The sequence below is a fragment of the Nomascus leucogenys genome, chromosome 7b (assembly GCF_006542625.1).
Source record: "Nomascus leucogenys isolate Asia chromosome 7b, Asia_NLE_v1, whole genome shotgun sequence".
Lineage (NCBI taxonomy): Eukaryota > Metazoa > Chordata > Mammalia > Primates > Hylobatidae > Nomascus > Nomascus leucogenys.
Window position 1 is genome coordinate 43,597,591 of NC_044387.1, and position 16,965 is coordinate 43,614,555.

Below are 16,965 nucleotides of genomic sequence, written 5' to 3' on the forward strand. Positions count from 1 at the left end.
GTCAGTCTATGAAGTAGAGATTGCTAACAAGTGGTCAAAAAAATCAGTGGATTGGGTCCTGTGTTTGTCCCTATTGAAGTGATTATCTGAAAGTTGATCTGTTAAGGACCTTAGCAAGTCAAAAAGTTATTTTCATTTATTTGTTTTTGTTTTGTTTTGTTTGAGATGGAGTCTCTCTCTATCACCCAGGCTAGAGTGCAGTGGCATGATCTCAGCTCACTGCAACCTCTGCCTCCTGGGTTCCTCGGACTACAGGCGCATGCCACCATGCCCTGTAGTACAAATTTTTTTTTTTGTATTTTTAGTAGAGACAGGGTTCCACCATGTTAGCCAGGATGGTCTCGATCTCCTGACCTCATAATCCGCCTGCCTCAGCCTCCCAAAGTGCTGGGATTACAGGTGTGAGCCACTGCGCCCAGCCAAAAAGTTATTTTAGAAAACATATGAGGCAAGGAAAATAAAATGAGAAAAAACTGGGAAGTCAACATGGTGTGATGATGGGATGTGTTACTGTGCTGGTTACCATGTCACAGGGAGCTGTGAAGAGGCTCGGCAGGTCTGCGGGTAGGGATGCTGGCTCAGTACATAGAACCGCTCCATGGAAAAGTCCTCTTCGGGGAGAAACAAGTCTTAAAGAAGTCCTAGCCAGCTGCAGTGGCTCATGCCTGTAATTCGAGCACTTTGGGAAGCTGAGGTGTGATGATCACTTGAGCTCAGGAGTTCCAGACGAGCCTGGGCAACATGACGAGACCCCATCTCTACAAAAAGAACAAAAATTAGCCACGAGTGGTGGCGCGTGCCTGTAGTCCCAGCTACTCTTCAGGCTGAGGCGGGAGGATAGCTTGAGCCTGGGAGGTTGAGGCTGCAGTACAGTCTAGGCAACAGAGCAAGACCTTGTCTCAAAACAACAACAAAGAAAACCCAAGAAAATGAAAAACAAAAACAAAAAAGTCCCCCAGGAAAATTAAGGGAATAGAAGGAATTTAGCATACAACCTCAAATTTTTAAAAACCCATGATTTCCACTAGTTTAACAAAAATACGTTTTACTAATGATCATTGTTCTCTTCAGAGCCTGTCAAATAATTAGTCACAAAGAAGAATTAAAAATTAAAATGTTGGTTTGGTACAGCTCTTATATTACATTTTGAAAATAGCTTTATTTAGTGGTTGAGTTGGCCGGATCCCACCTCCACCCCTCACCCCTTGCAAAATAAGAAAGATAGTATTTTTAATTTGAAAAGTAAATGATTCAAGCTGCTGTTTACATTTCCTGTGTCGTTTAATACACAAGTGTGTGTGTGTATATACAAATATAATCCTGTTTATTAATGTTTTCTAACCTCAAGGAAATACAAAGAATGTGCAATGTTATAACATCAAATGGTCTATATGATACCATTCTTTGTAATGTGTTGTTCAAATATTCTACATTCTTCCCTTTTTCCCCCTGATACTGGAAAACATATAAATTGGTGTCTTCAAATCTCTCAATATAAAAAGACAGCTTTCCATTTTTAAAAAAAGTTCTGGCCCATTTTTTCCTTTGTGTATTTTTAGATTGTGTTGTTATACTTTTAAGTTTGTTGTATAAACTTATATAACTTACCTAATTGTAAGTTTAAAATTATAATTTCTTTTTATTGAATTCTTATATTATTATGTAGGCCCACTTTTTATGCCTATTTAATGCTTTTAGCCTTAAATTCTGTTTTGCCTGAAAAATACCACTTTTTTATTATTTACATGGCAACTCTTGTTCTTTTATATTCAATATATTGAATATACTACAGTATTTAAATGTGTCTCTTAAAAGCAGTAGCATATAGCTGAATTTTTAAAAATGCAGTCTGATCATCTGTCTTTTAGTAGATAAGTTTAATCCATTTACTTATTGGAATTAAATATTTGAATTTCTTATTTCATATTTCTGTTTATCATGCTTTTCTTTGCTTGTTTTCCTTTTCAGATTTTCGGTTTACTTCTTTGTTTTTTCTACTGATCTTTAAGATGTTAAAACTTAAACACTGCCTGAAAATTTATAGGCTAATATACATTTTTGAAGAAAAATAATACAAGTATAAAAATTTAAACATTTTCTTTTTCTTTTTTTTGAGGCAGAGTCTCACCAGGGTGGAGTACAGTGGTGCAATCCTGGCTCACTGCAACCTCCGCCTCCCAGGTTCAAGCAATTCTTTTACCTCAGCCTCCCTAGTAGCTGGGACTACAGGCACGCACCACCATGCCTGGCTAATTTTTTGTATTTTGAGTAGAGACAGTGTTTCACCATGTTGGCCAGGCTGGTCTTGAACTCCTGACCCCAGGTGATCTGCCTGCCTCAGCCTCCCAAAGTGCTGGGATTGCAGGCATGAGCCACCTCACCCCACCAAAAAAATTGTCAATATCCTTCTCCTGATTGTGACTAGGTCATTTGTGTCCTTACTACCCACTGAACACGGTCCTCCATCTTGTTGCTATTCTTAATTTTACTTTTAGACTGGGCTCAATGGCTCATGCCCCTAATCCTAGCACTTTGGGAGGCCAAGGTGGGAAGACAGCTTGAGGCCAGCAGTTCAAGACCAACCTGGCCAGCAATAGTGAGACCCCACCTCTTATTTATTTAAAACATTTTTAAAATTAAATTTAGTTTTGGGCTGGGCATGGTGGCTCATACCTGTAATCCCAGCGCTTTGGGAGACTGAGTGGGGAAGATTGCTTGAGCCCAGAAGTTCAAGACCAGCCTGGGCAACAAAATGAGAACCCTGTCTCTACAAAAAAAGAGAAAAAAAAATCAAAAATGAGATGGGAGGATCACTTGAGCCACAAGGTCAAGACTGCAGTGAACTGTGATCATGCCACTGCACTCCCACCTGGGTGACAGAACGAGACCCTGCCAGGAAAAAAAAAAGTTTTACCTTTAAATATTGACTGTTAAAATCCTACTATTGGCTGGGCGTGGTGGCTCACGCCTGTAATCCCAGCACTTTGGGAGGCCGAGGCAGGCAGATCACCTGAGGTCAGGAGTTCGAGACCAGCCTGGCCAACATGGTGAAACCCCGTATCTACTAAAAATACAAAAAATTAGCCAGGCGTAGTGGTGTGCACCTGTAGTCCCACCTACTAGGGAGGCTGAGGCAGGAGAATCACTTGAACCCAGGAGGAGGAGGTTTCAGTAAGCCGAGGTCATGCCATTGCACTCCAGCCTGGATGACAGAGTGAGACTCCATCTCAAAAAAAAAAAAAAAATCCTACTATTAAAAGAAAATGTTACAAATTTCTGGGCTCACCTTTGTTTCTTGTTTTCCACAGCTGAACTTTGGGTTCCTATCTCTTCCGGTTAAGGTTTCCAGTTATTTTGAGGCTCTGTAGGTGAAAACTGTCTTTACATTGCTTCACTCTTGAATGATATTTAGCAAGGTATAAAATTCTAGATGAATGGTAATTTTTACCTCAACACTGTAATTATTCTGTTGTCCTCCCCACTTAGAGTGGAGCTCTTATTAGCAACAACATAATCGTTCCTTTGTATATAATCTGTTTTCTCTGGTAGTCGCAGATTTTTTATCTGTGATGTTCTGTGGTTTCATTGTGATTTGTCTAGGCTTGGATCTGGATTTGTTTGTGCTGGTTAATATGCAGTCTGAACAAGTATCTTTTTTTAAGGGTCTGGACATTTCATGGCTATTACTTCTTCACACGCTCTCCACAAAGCCTCCATTCCCTTCAGTTAGAAGTATTACTAGATGTAGATTGAAGCCTCTCAAAAGCCCTTGGTCTTTCTGTGCTCTATTTCTAGCTGAATTCCTCAGTCCTTTCATTATCTCTTTCCCTTTGAAATATGCCATACATATAGAAAAACATAATTATCGCTCATATGTTTTTTTAAAAGATCATCCATGTAATAAATCACCCAGCACAAGAAATCGGTCACTGACAGCACCCAGAGGCTACTCTCCTTCCAGAGGCAACCACCATCCTGTCCTATGTGATGACTAAGAAAAGATAAAAATGTACTACCTGTATTTGCATCTCTAATCAATGTAGTTTAGTTTTGACTTGTTTGAACTTTATATGACTGGAAGTATAGCCTATGTGTTTTTGTGACTTACTTCCTTTACTCAAGATTGCTTTAGTGCCATTCACATAGAACAGTACTCTGTTCATTTTTATTGATGTATATGTTTCATTGAATAAATGCACCAATCTGTGAATTCTATTGATAATAGACATTCCTTTTTGATATTAAAATATATTTTGTTTTCATAGAGACAGGGTTTCCCTATGTTGCCCAGGCTGGTCTCAAACTCCTGGGCTCAAGGGATCCTCCTACCTTTTCTCCCAAAGTGCTAGGATTACAGGCATGAGCCACCACACCAGGGCGATAATAGATATTCTCTTTTAAACATTAAAAAATAATTTTTTAAAGATGGGGTCTTAAGCTAGGTGTGGTCGCTCATGCCTCTAATCCCAGCACTTTGTGAGGCCAAGGTGGGTGGATCACTTGAGGCCAAGTGTTCAAAACCAGCCCAGCCAACATGGCAAAACACTATCTCTACTAAAAATACGAAAAATTAGTGGGGCACATGCCTGTAGTCCCACCTACTCAGGAGACACGAGAATCGCTTGAGCCTGGGAGGCAGAGGTTGTAGTGAGCCAAGATTGCACCACTGCACTCCAGCCTGGGTAAAAGAAAAAAAATAAAGATGGGATCTTGCTCTGTTGCTCAGGCTTGGGTGCAGTGGTGTGATCATAGCTCACTGCAGCCTTGAACTCCTGGGCTCAAGTGATCCTACCATCTCAGCTTCCTGAGTAGCTAGGACTATAGGTACATGCCACAATGCCCAGCTAATTTTTTAATTTTTTTATAGAGACAGAGCCTTGCTTTGCTGCCCAGGCTGGTCTCAAACTCCTGGCTTCAAACGATCCTCCCGCCTCAGCCTCCCAAAGTGTTGGGATTATAGGCATGAGCTTTCATGCCCAAACAATAATAGATATTCTTGATTAATTTAGGGCTACATGAACAATACCACTATCAATATTTTTGTACATGTCTATTGGCTTTCAAATGCAGGAATTTCTTTCTTTTTTTAGAAGCAAAGTCAGTGTTGCCCAGGCTGGATTCAAACTCCTTGGCTCAAGCGATCCTCCAACCTCAGCCTCCCTAGTAGCTGGGATTAGACATGTGCCACTTCACCTGGCTAATGTGCAGGAATTTCTTTAAGGTATATACCTAAGAATAAAACTGATGAAGTATTGAGTGTGGCCACCTTCCATTTAATAAATCATACCAGCGTTTTCCAATGTGATTTAACAATTTATGTTACCGTTAGAATTATATGAGAGTTTGAAATTATCCTAAATCCTTATCAAACCTTAGCATACTCAGGCTTAAATTTTTGCCAGTCTAATTGTCTTCATCTGTATGTGCTGCTATAATGGAACTCTTGAGACTGGCTAATTTATGAAACACAGAAATTTATCTTTTGTAATTCTGGAAGCTAGGAAGTCCAAGATCAAGGAACTGGCATCTGGTGAGGGCCTTCTTACTGTTTCCTCACATAGTGAAAGGCAGATGTGCAAGAGATAACAAACAACACTCTCTGTCAAGTTCTTATATAAGGACCCCTAATTCCATTCATGAGGGAGGTGCCCTTGTGGCCTAATCACCCCTTCACCCCTTAAAGGCCCATCTCTTAGTACTATGAGATTGGCAACACCTGAATTTTAGAGAGGACCCATTCAAACCATAGCACTGTATAATGTAAAGCACAGAGAGATACGAAGTCTCATTTTTACCATGTTACTGAGTTTATCTCATGTATTACGTGTGTGTTCTCAATGGCTATGGTTTTAATTACATTATTTATCAAAGTATTCCTTTTTTCTTTTTTTGTGATGGAGTTTTGCTCTTGTCACCCAGGCTGGATTGCAATGGCATGATCTTGGCTCACTGCAACCTCCACCTCCAGGGTTCAAGCGATTCTCCTGCCTCAGCCTCCCAAGTAGCTGAGATTACAGATGCCTACCACTACGCACAGCTGATTTTTGTATTTTTAGTAGAGACAGGGTTTCACCATGATGGCCAGACCGATCTCGAACTCCTGACCTCAGGTGATCCACTCACCTTGGCCTCCCAAAATGCTGAGATTATAGGAGTAAGCCACTGCACCCAGCCTATCAAACTATTCTGCCTGCCATTTCTTTCATAATTTCTTATTCTTTTTAAATAGACATAATTCTTTGAGCATCCTAAACATAATTATTTTCAAAGTCTTTATTGGATTGTTCTATATATTAATTTTATCTGGAGAGAATTCAAGCTCAAAATATGGACTACCTTGATTTTCTTAGTGTTAAGTTTTTTGAAGTACTTGGGAATTTTGGTTTTCAGGCTTGTTTTGTGTGAAACAGTAGTTGTTGTTATCTTCCCTCTATCCCATAATCGACCTTCCCCATCTAGAGGATTTGCTGTTAACTTTGCTCTAGACTTTAACTTGAGGATTTTAGAAATCTCTGCCTCAAAGTGACCTTGTGAATACTGCAGATTCAGTCATCAAACAAGCATGAGGCTTGGTGATTTTCTTCTTTCTTCTTAGAAAGCCTGCAAGTGGTTTCAGCTCCCTTTACTGGGCAGGAGGGTCTCCACACACCACAGCTCTCAGTCTCACACAGTGAATCTCTCTCCTGTCCTCTGAATTCCTTGATTCTCATTACTTTTCAAGACCCAAAGTTCCCCTGTCACTGTCCATTTCTGCCTGAAAGCCAGCAGGCACACGGTGTCAATCCACTGCTTTCTGTTTCTGTTTTGTTTGAGTCTACAGAGCTGTTTATCTTATTTTTGAGCCTGGCTATGTCTTTTTGGTTTTTTCTGTTTTATTTATAATCGCCAAGGGTTATGGCAGTACAGTGTTTACTAGCTTCTAAATTTTCCATGAAATATGTCAAGTGATGGGATGGAAAGTAGAGATTAGATATCTAGTAAAGAATACAGTAAGTTTAAGTGTTGATAAACCCCTCCTTTCTCATTGCAAATTGTCTCCCATCAGTGGCAGCTGTGGCTAAAATTAGCTATTTTCCCTCCCTCCTCCCTCATTTTCCAATGCTTTAAAAATAGAGTAATGCAGCTGCATTTAAGATGCTTAAGACTTAACCTATTTTTTCAGAACTCATTTCAAACTTTTCTCATTACTGGAGCAGATCATCTGGACAAAATGATATCTCATTTTTGTTTTCATTCTTTTGCAATTACGTGCATATTTGAACTAAGTTCATAATGCACATGATTCACAATGCAAATGCAAACCACATTTAGAATCAAGAGAGAGAAGATAAAAGGTCTTTGGAAATGTTGATAGAACTCTTTTCTTTAATATTTCCAAATAAGTATAGAGGTGTGGTGGAATAAAGATGGCCAAACATTTTTAGACTCCACCTCTAATGACAGTAGTAGCAAGTTGCTCTCCCATGGAGTGTAGACTGTCCTTGTGTCCCTCTTTGACCAGCAGAATAAGAAGGAAGGGACACCATGTAACTTTTGAGCCTGGGTCTGAAGAAATCTAAAGCTTTCCTATTCACACTCTTCCAAACACTCCCTTTTAAAACCCAAGCCACATGGTGAAACTCCTTGGAGAAGAACCAAAGCTCTCTGGTTGACGGCCCCAGCTAAACTCCTATCCAATAAGCAGTCCTAGCTATTAACTATATAAATACCCCTCCTTGACATTTCAGCCCAGGCAAGCCTCCAGATGAGATCATATGGGGCAGAAGGAATGCCCAGCTGAGGCCATTATCACAGAGAACTGTAAGAAAATACAGATTGTGGTTGTTTTAAGCCACTGAGTTTTGAGTGGTTTGCATCAAAACAAGAGGAAAACGAATTCTAGTGACTTTGGTATCTTGCCAAAGCAAAATTATGTGGCTAATTATCAGATATTCCTATGTTTATCTTTCAAAAAACTCCACCTCTTCTTGTACAATCTAGTAATATATATGAGTTCCTATGTTAGGGAACTAATTAGAATTTGTACATATCTCTTAGTTGTACATATCACTTCAAAATATATCTGAGTAAGAAAGCTTTTTGTATGACAGTTCCCCCCAGTTTTCAAAGCTTTTCATTCCCTATTATTTTTCACCAGAACTTTAGAATACATGACAGCTGCTCTACTAAATGTTAAAACATAATGTTACGGTAATTAAAATAATGTTAACGTAAGAGTAAATCAATAGAACCGAGTAGGAGACACTGATCAGAACCCCATCACATCCTAGAGTTTAGTTTGATAATAGTAGCAGTTGTAATACATGTTAACATGATTCTGAGAGAGGAGAAAGGAAGAAACTGGTCAGGCAAGCAGTTAGGGTGGGCCTTCTGTTGAATTCTTTCAAACAGAAGAACACCCCAAAACATCAAGCTACAGGCACAGATAAGGGAACTTGCATGGGAGATTGCCTAAGACAGGCCCACAGCCACACAGACAAGAAAGGCTACACAGCTGAGTTTCCCAGACATGCCCACAATGAAAAATTTTGTCCCCTGACACATGCACAGTAAGGCGAACAAAGCAATATGGGGTAACTCAAGCTAAGGGCCCACGTGTGCACTAGGAGGATGGGGTGGAGCTACCACAAATTCGCACCTCATGCAAATGAGATACCCAGCTCTCATCAGTTTCCTATAAAAGCCTTCGCATTCAACTGTAAAAACAGCAACCCTCTTCCATGTTCCCCCTGCGCAGCAGAGAGCTTTCTTCTTTCACTTATTAAACTTTCGCTCCAGTGTTACCCTTAGCACCTGCGCTCCTTAACTTTCTTGGTCGTGAGACAAAGAACTTTGGGTGATATGTCGGGCTATGAGAGGCTGCTATGTTGTGGTGCATTGGTGAGACATAACAATTCAATATATGTACCTAAGGTAACTGTAGACCTGTCTAGAAAAATGAAATTAAAAGCTCATCCCTATTATATATATCTCAAAAAGAAAAATTCCAAATGAATTAAAAAGTAAATGTAAAAACAAACAAATAAAGAAGCCCTGCATATCTGCTGCGCTGGTTGTTCTCATTCTTCCATCCCCACCCCTGACCTCTGATGTTCTCTGCCCTGTTCTGTGTTCTGGGGGTCTGTCTTCTGGCTTCAGGTGGGATTCACTCAATGGAAGGCATCAGCAAGAGAGCAGAGGGTGGAAGGAAAGGGAGATTTAGGAAATGTCTTCTCCGACTCTCATTGCTTCACGTCCAGGTTCTGGCAGGGGCTGCCTCCTACAGTGACTGCCTCTCTGAAGAGACTTTCCTCTCTCCTGGCTCTAGCCCACACTGGGCAAGGAGTTCCACTTTCTTTCCCTTATTCCTTCATGCTCTGGGGGGTAATGGCATCCCCCCTATTACAGGTCTCTGGGTGTCTCACCATTTTTGTTCATCCTTCAGTCCTGCCCACATCTCTATAAATAATCACTTTATTATGTCTTTTTAAAATCCAAGCTGAGTATGCATGTTGTTTCCCTTCGGTACTCAGGGTGATAGATCTACCTATATATTCTTCTAGGGAAGACTTTGAAAACAAACAAAAAGACAACAATAAAATAGCAAAACATCAAAGGAAACATTTTTTTTCAAATTTTTTTTATTTTTTTGAGATGGAGTCTCGCTCTGTTGCCCAGGCTGGAGTGCAGTGGCATGATCTCGGCTCACTGCAACCTCCACCTCCCGGGTTCATGCCATTTTCCTGCCTCAGCCTCCTGAGTAGCTGGGACTACAGGCGCCCGCCATCACGCCTGGCTAATTTTTTGTATTTTTAGTAGAGACGGGGTTTCACCATGACAGCCAGGATGGTCTCGATCTCCTGACATCGTGATCCACACACCTCAGCCTCCCAAATGCTGGGATTACAGGCATGAGCCACCATGCCCAGCCATTTTTTTTTTTTTTTTTCGAGACAGAGTCTTCCTCAGTTACCCAGGCTGGAGTGCAGTCGTGCAATCTCAACTCACTGCAGCCTCTGCCTCCCGGGTTCAGGTGATTCTCCTGCCTCAACCTCTCCAGTAGCTGGAATTACAGGCACACACCGCCATGCCCAGCTAATTTTTTTATTTTTAGTAGAGATGGGGTTTTGTCATGTTGGCCAGGGTGGTCTCGAACTCCTGACCTCAAGTGATCCGCTGCCTCGGCCTCCCAAACTGCTGGGATTGCAGGCATGAGCCACCACGCCTGGCCACACCTGGTAATTTTGGTCAGTTTGCTTAACCCCTCTATGCCTCAGTTTCTTCATCTGTAGAATGGGGGTAATTATGGTACCATCACATACAGTTGTTTGGAAGACTAAATGAGATGACGATGTAGAGTAACCAACAAGCCTGGCTTGTCCAGGCCTGAGTGGTTTCTCAAAACACAAGACTTACAGTGCTAAAATTGGGACATCCCAGGCAAACTAGGAGAGTTGGTCACTCCATAAGATGTCAAGTACTCAGCACAATGCGTGGTACAGAATATGAGTTCAATAAATATTAGCCATTATTTTATATATTTCAAATATGTATTTGAGCAAATTCCCAGTCATGTTTTTTATGTAGCTTAATTAGATACATCTCTACCTTATTTAAAGACTAAAACATAATTTTAAAAAATAAAACGCTTCATTAGTGAATCAGTATCGCTGTTCATTTCTAACGTCTATTTGGTTATTTCTAAAATTCTATTATTCTGTCTTTTTTGGTTTTCATTTTGTTTTGTTTTTGAGACAGTCTTGCTCTGTTGCCCAGGCTGGAGTGCAGTAGTGCAATCTCGGCTCACTGCAACCTCCACCTCCAGGGTTCAAGTGATTCTCCTGCCTCAACCTCCCGAGTAGCTGGGATTACAGGCGCCCACCACCATGCCCAGCTAATTTTTGTATTTTTAGGAGAGATGGGGTTTTGCCATGTTAGCCACGCTGGTCTCAAACTCGTGACCTCAAGTGATCTGCCCACCTCAGCCTCCCAAAGTGCTGAGATTACAGGCGTGAGCCACTGTGCCCTGCCAATTCTGTCTTTTTGTTGATTGCTCTGTCTCTTTCTTTGCATGGCCACCTGCTCCCTGTCTGTCCCTGTGTTGTCATGAAGTGTTCTCTCCCTGTGTCTCTGTTTTCTTATTAGGATGCCAGTCACGTTGGATTAGGGCCTACCTTAATTGGGTGACCTCATCTTAACTTGATTACATCTACAAAGGCCCTATTTTCAAACAAAGTCATATTCACAGGCACTCAGGATCAGGATTCCCAACATACCTTTTTGGGGGACATAATTCAACCCGTAACACTGTGAAAGATCAGCTCAGTTTCTTAACAAAATAATTGGGTTAGAATTCTTTACTTCTAAGGTACTGCCCAAGCAGCCTGAACTTCATCTCTTGTTTAGCATGTTCTGTCTCATATGCTACACATCTCTAAAGATTTCCTTCAAACCAGTATAAACTCATGAAGAAAGGCAGACAATGAGCCTCAAGTTATTCTTTTTAGAAAAATAATAGCTTTATCAAGATATAATTTACATACCATAATTTACCCATTTGAAGTTTGCAATTTGATGGGTTTTAGTGTATCTACAGGGGTGTACAATATCACCGCGATCAATTTCTGAACATTTCTGTTGCCTCAAAAAGAAACCCTGGACCTACTAGCCATCACTCCATCTTTCTTCAACCTCCCCTGTCTCCCCTACCCCCCACTCGTGGGCAACCACCAATCTATTTTCTGTCTCTCTGAATTTCCCTATTTTGGTCTTTTCATATAAATGGATTCATATAATACATGGCCTTGTATGTTTGGCTCAATTCAAGTTATTCTTTGATTTTAAATGAGTGAAAGTCCGACATGCTGGTGGGATGAATAAGTGGAAACCTTTGCCCTGAAAATCACTTGCACCTTGTAATTATTTCAACATGGCCTCACAAAGAGTTATCACAATGTTCCTGCATCACGTGGGCTTCAACAAGTGACGATGATTGGGTTCCGCATGTGTAGATCAGCTCCTATAATTACATCCAATGTTGTAGAACATGGGTGCTCTTCACCCCAAGGGCCAGCTGGTCTATTCTGTCGTGGCTCCTCGTTGGCCAGGGCCTCCACCTCTCTTAAGGGGAGGATGTGTCCACTCAGTGTTCAGCCTGGCAAAAGGTGCCTGTAATGTGCACTCCCATCCTCCATCCCCTCCACTACCACCCTATAGGCCCGTTTCTTGTGCAGACGGATCCACATTCTTCCACCAATGAAGTGGTGTATTTTCTCATTTTGATTTTTCTTTTTGTATTTTTTTCTTCCACAAATGCCTACTTACCCTAAAGCTGTACAAACTGAAAAGGCCACTCAGGTGATCTTTTACAGGGCAAAGAAAATCAAATTCTATCCCTCCTTAGTGGTAAATAGAAAAGCATGTGAGGCTACAAAACCAAACACTGGAAATAGGACAATTGTTGAATTCAACGAAATTCCATATATCATTTAGACACTTTGTTAACATTTGTTAACTATAGGACTTGACAAAATTACAGATATCCCAAAGGAGCCAGACTAAATATAGGCTGACCTGGTAATTTTCCAGCAGATGATAGTATCACTCTCTTTGAGAGACAAGGGAAAACTACATTTATACAAGTAATAATCATTTTTATCTGATTTATTCCTGTTCTTTTCTCCAAACATTATACAATGCTATGTTTTAAAAGTAACACGAAGAAAAAGATGTACTGTTTGTTTCAGAAGGGACATTTTGAAAGAAAAGAAATCACCATGTGTAGAAGGATATATTTTAACAGGACTTCTTTATTCCTTTCTGACTCACTGCTCATCACCATGGCATGTATACTCCTATTTCTATTTTTATTCCCTTTAGGATTGTTCCTAGGTATTTGTAACTAGTTCTCTATACCTGTAAGTTTTCATTTGCCCAGGGTTATGTCTTCTTTTATTTTGATTTTTCTTCTAGTATTTTCCTCTTCCACAAGTGTGCTTTCATTCCTCCCTCCCCCCACCATGCTTACTTTCTGTCAACCTACTTCTCTTTCCTTTATTTTCTCTCTAGCATTTACTTCCTTCCAGTTTTCTGATCTAGAGTCTTCAGTGCTTGTGTTATTTCTTGGCTGTATGATCCAGGCTCTGTTATAGAGTGACCAAGCATCTGGTTAGCCCTGTACTAAAACCCCTCAGTCCTGGGCCAACTAGCCTGGTTGATCACTCTACTTAACAAGTTACCTGGGGAAATAATATATTGACACAAACGTAGAGAGGATGAGTGACTGGAATCAGTAGCATCCTACTATGTTGCTATTGCTTTTTTAGTGAATAATCGTTGGAAGAGAATGCAAATGCAAATAAAACAAATAGGGGTTATAACCGATTGTTAGCAAGACTCTGATGACCTGAGGGACCAGAGAAACCAAGTATGTGAGTAAAACAGACTTTGAAGATGAGTGTGAGAGACTGAGTTGGTCGTTAGAGCCATCGGCTGTAAAGTTTGTGTGCAGCCTGAACCACTGTGTGCTGCACTCCAGGAGAAGATAGGATGCCTTCTGCACTGAGGAGTTTGGCTTGGATAAAAACCATTGTACTGACAATGTAGTCTACTCCAGAGTAACTGACAAAACAGGGGGAGACATTGAGGACATAACAACAGGGCTCTTCCTTCTCCTGAGAAGCACTGTCAAAGCTGAGTGGTTGCACCAGTTTGAGTTACAGCACTGGGCATTCCCCCAGAAGCTGAGTGGGAGCTCTACCAGGGGCTCAGTCTGTGGCTGTCACTTGCCTTCTTGCCCAGAGCTTTTTAGGGAAGTAAGGGGCTATAATCCTTGGAAAACACAGGCTTCACTACCCCTTTCATTCTACCATTAAAAGGACTATTCCTCTTTGGATGTGGAGAAATAGGAACACTTTTACACTGTTGGTGGGACTGTAAACTAGTTCAACCATTGTGGAAGACAGTGTGGCAATTCCTCAAGGATGTAGAACTAGAAATACCATTTGACCCAGCGATCCCATTACTGGGTATATACCCAAAGGATTATAAATCATGCTGCTACAAAGACACATGCACACGTATGTTTATTGCAGCACTATTCACAATAGCAAAGCCTTGGAACCAACCCAAATGTCCATCAATGATAGACTGGATTAAGAAAATGTGGCACCTATACACCATGAAATACTATGCAGCCATAAAAAAGGATGAGTTCCTCTCCTTCGTAGGGACATGGATGAAGCTGGAAACCATCATTCTGAGCAAACTATTGCAAAGACAGAAAACCAAACATCGCATGTTCTCACTCATAGGTAGGAATTGAACAATGAGAACACTTGGACACAGGGTGGGGGACATCACACACTGGGGCCTGTTGGGTGGGGGGGAGGGGGGAGGGATAGTATTAGGCAAAATACCTAATGTAAATGACAAGTTAATGGGTGCAGCACACCAACATGGCATGTGTATTCATATGTAACAAACCTGCACGTTGTGCACACGTACCCTAGAACTTGAAGTATAATAATAAAAAAATAAAATAAAATAAAATAAAAGGACAATTCCTCTTTCATCTTCAGATTGTCTTTGGACATGCCAATCTCCTTGGTAAGAGGTGATGCTATAATATAAGTAATCCCTGCTAAGATGTTATTGGGCCAGACCCCTATTGACCGCAATAGAGATAACACCATGTCCTAGAGACCAAAAAAAGAGACCAAGAGACAGTGAATGAGATATAGTGCTTATATAGGGGACTTACATACAGGGATGGTCCAGTTGTGGTGGGCTGGACAGGAAAACCACTACCATGTGTAAAAAGCATGCAGCTTCCATAGCATTTTCACTTAGCACCCTTTACCTAGCAACCTCCAGTTTGCAACCTCCAGGTAACCCAAAACAAAGGGCCTCCATCTCCTGTATGGCCTGCATTCCGAGGGAAGGGCCAGAGGTTGAGATATCCTTCATGGATAAGGAGTGAATCTCCAGGTTGGCCGCTCCCAGATTCCTTAGCCTGGAACTCTGAACACACATTCTTCTTAGACCATAGGGCCATTCTCAGGGTATTCTCAAGTTCAGTTACTGCTGTCAGGTGTGTCTGCCACATAGCTGATAATTGATGACTTAAGTTATTTTTAGAAGTCATATGAAGAAAGGATCAGTAGTCCCTTCACTTGCCCTGTGAGAGAGGATGTCCTGCTTTCAGAGACACACAATGGCCATTTGACAAATTTACTAAGACCATTCTGAATACATGAGAAATTATTTCATAATACACCTATTCTAGTGGAAAGCATAGAACTGTGAGATTATGAATGGATAAAGGAAGTAGAATTTATGATTCCCAAGTAGTTATGTGGAAAGTCAGACTGAGCCATTCTTCCTTGTCTTTTTCATTTGGCAAACTGCCCTGAGCATTCACTATGTATTGAGCACCCTGCTTGGTGTTGCAGATGAAAAGATGGAAACAGTACGATTCTTGACCTCAAGGCACTTATGCTAAGGCTTCTAGAATGGAACATACATATAAACAAAGAACTGTAATGAGGGTTACAGGTGCTATTGTATAATCATATTCAGATCACAATGTAGGTACTAAGAAAGGTATGGACTGCTAAGAATGATAGTTTCCAGCTTCATCCATGTCCCTGCAAAGGACATGAACTCATTCTTTTTCATGGCTACATAGTATTCCATGGTACATATGTGCCACATTTTCTTTATCCAATCTACCATTGATGGTCATTTGGGTTGGTTCCAAGTCTTTGCTATTATAAATAGTTCTGCAATATACATACGTGTGCATGTGTCTTTATAGTAGAATGATTTATAATCCTTTGGGTATATACCCAACAATGGGATTGCTGGATCAAATGATATTTCTGATTCTAGATCCTTGAGGAATTGCCACACTGTCTTCCACAATGGTTACTTCTCTCTGAGCCAGGGGAGGGTGGCTGTGGTCTCTTTAATGATCTAGCCTACTACGTCTTGAGGGTAAAGTCTATGACTGTGGTCATTTTATTCATCATTGTATCTCTACCGTCTTGCGCATAGTAGGTGCTCAGTGAGTAGTATTTAAATGAGCAAAAGCTGATGTTGTCAGAGGGCATGGTGGACATGAAGCAATGTAAGCAGTTTAGCCCAAGAGTCAAGATCCTGCATAATCAGAACCCTGATTCCCTCACCAGCTTCATCTCCAAAGCACTGCTCCCCTTCTGCCATGATGAACAGTTTGAGCTTTATCCTGGGTCAGTGGAGACCCACAGGAGAAGTTTACCAGGACCATGATGTGATAAGCTTTGTGTTTTAGAAAGCTCTGGCTGCAGTGTGAAGGATTGACTACAGAGGGCAACCCTGGAGCTAAGAAGATCATTCAGTTCTGTGGTAGTTCAGGTGGGAGAATGCACCTAAGAATCCCCTGGTGTTTGTCCGGGGCCCACCCCGGGCCATTTAAATCAGAATCTCTGGTGATGGGATCCAGGCATCAGTAGTTTCTAAATCCTTCCAGATGAGTCCAGTGATAAACCAAGGCTGTTAATCACTAGTGTGACTTAAGAGAGTTGCAGAATGGAAAGGGGGCTATAGATGCAAAGGCTGTTAGAGGTAAGGGGACAGCATGCCTAGCTAACAGAGCAGAGCCAATGAAGAAAGGGGAGGAATTGAATTATTTGCAAGTTCTGATTGGAGTCATTGAAGATGGGAAGTAGTGTGATCAACCTTCCCATTTTGCCAGGGACTATCACGGTTCTCTTACTGAAGATCTCTCATTCTGCAATAGTTCATTACTGACATGGCTTGGATCTGTGACCTCACCCAAATCTCATGTCGAATTGTAATCCCCAGTGCTGGAGGCAGGGCCTGGGGGGAAGTGATTCGATCATGGGGGCAGAATCCTCATTAATGGTTTAGCACCATCCCCCCTTCGTACTATATATCGAGTGAGTTCTCATGAGGTCTGATCTCCTTCCTCTCTCTCTTCCTCCT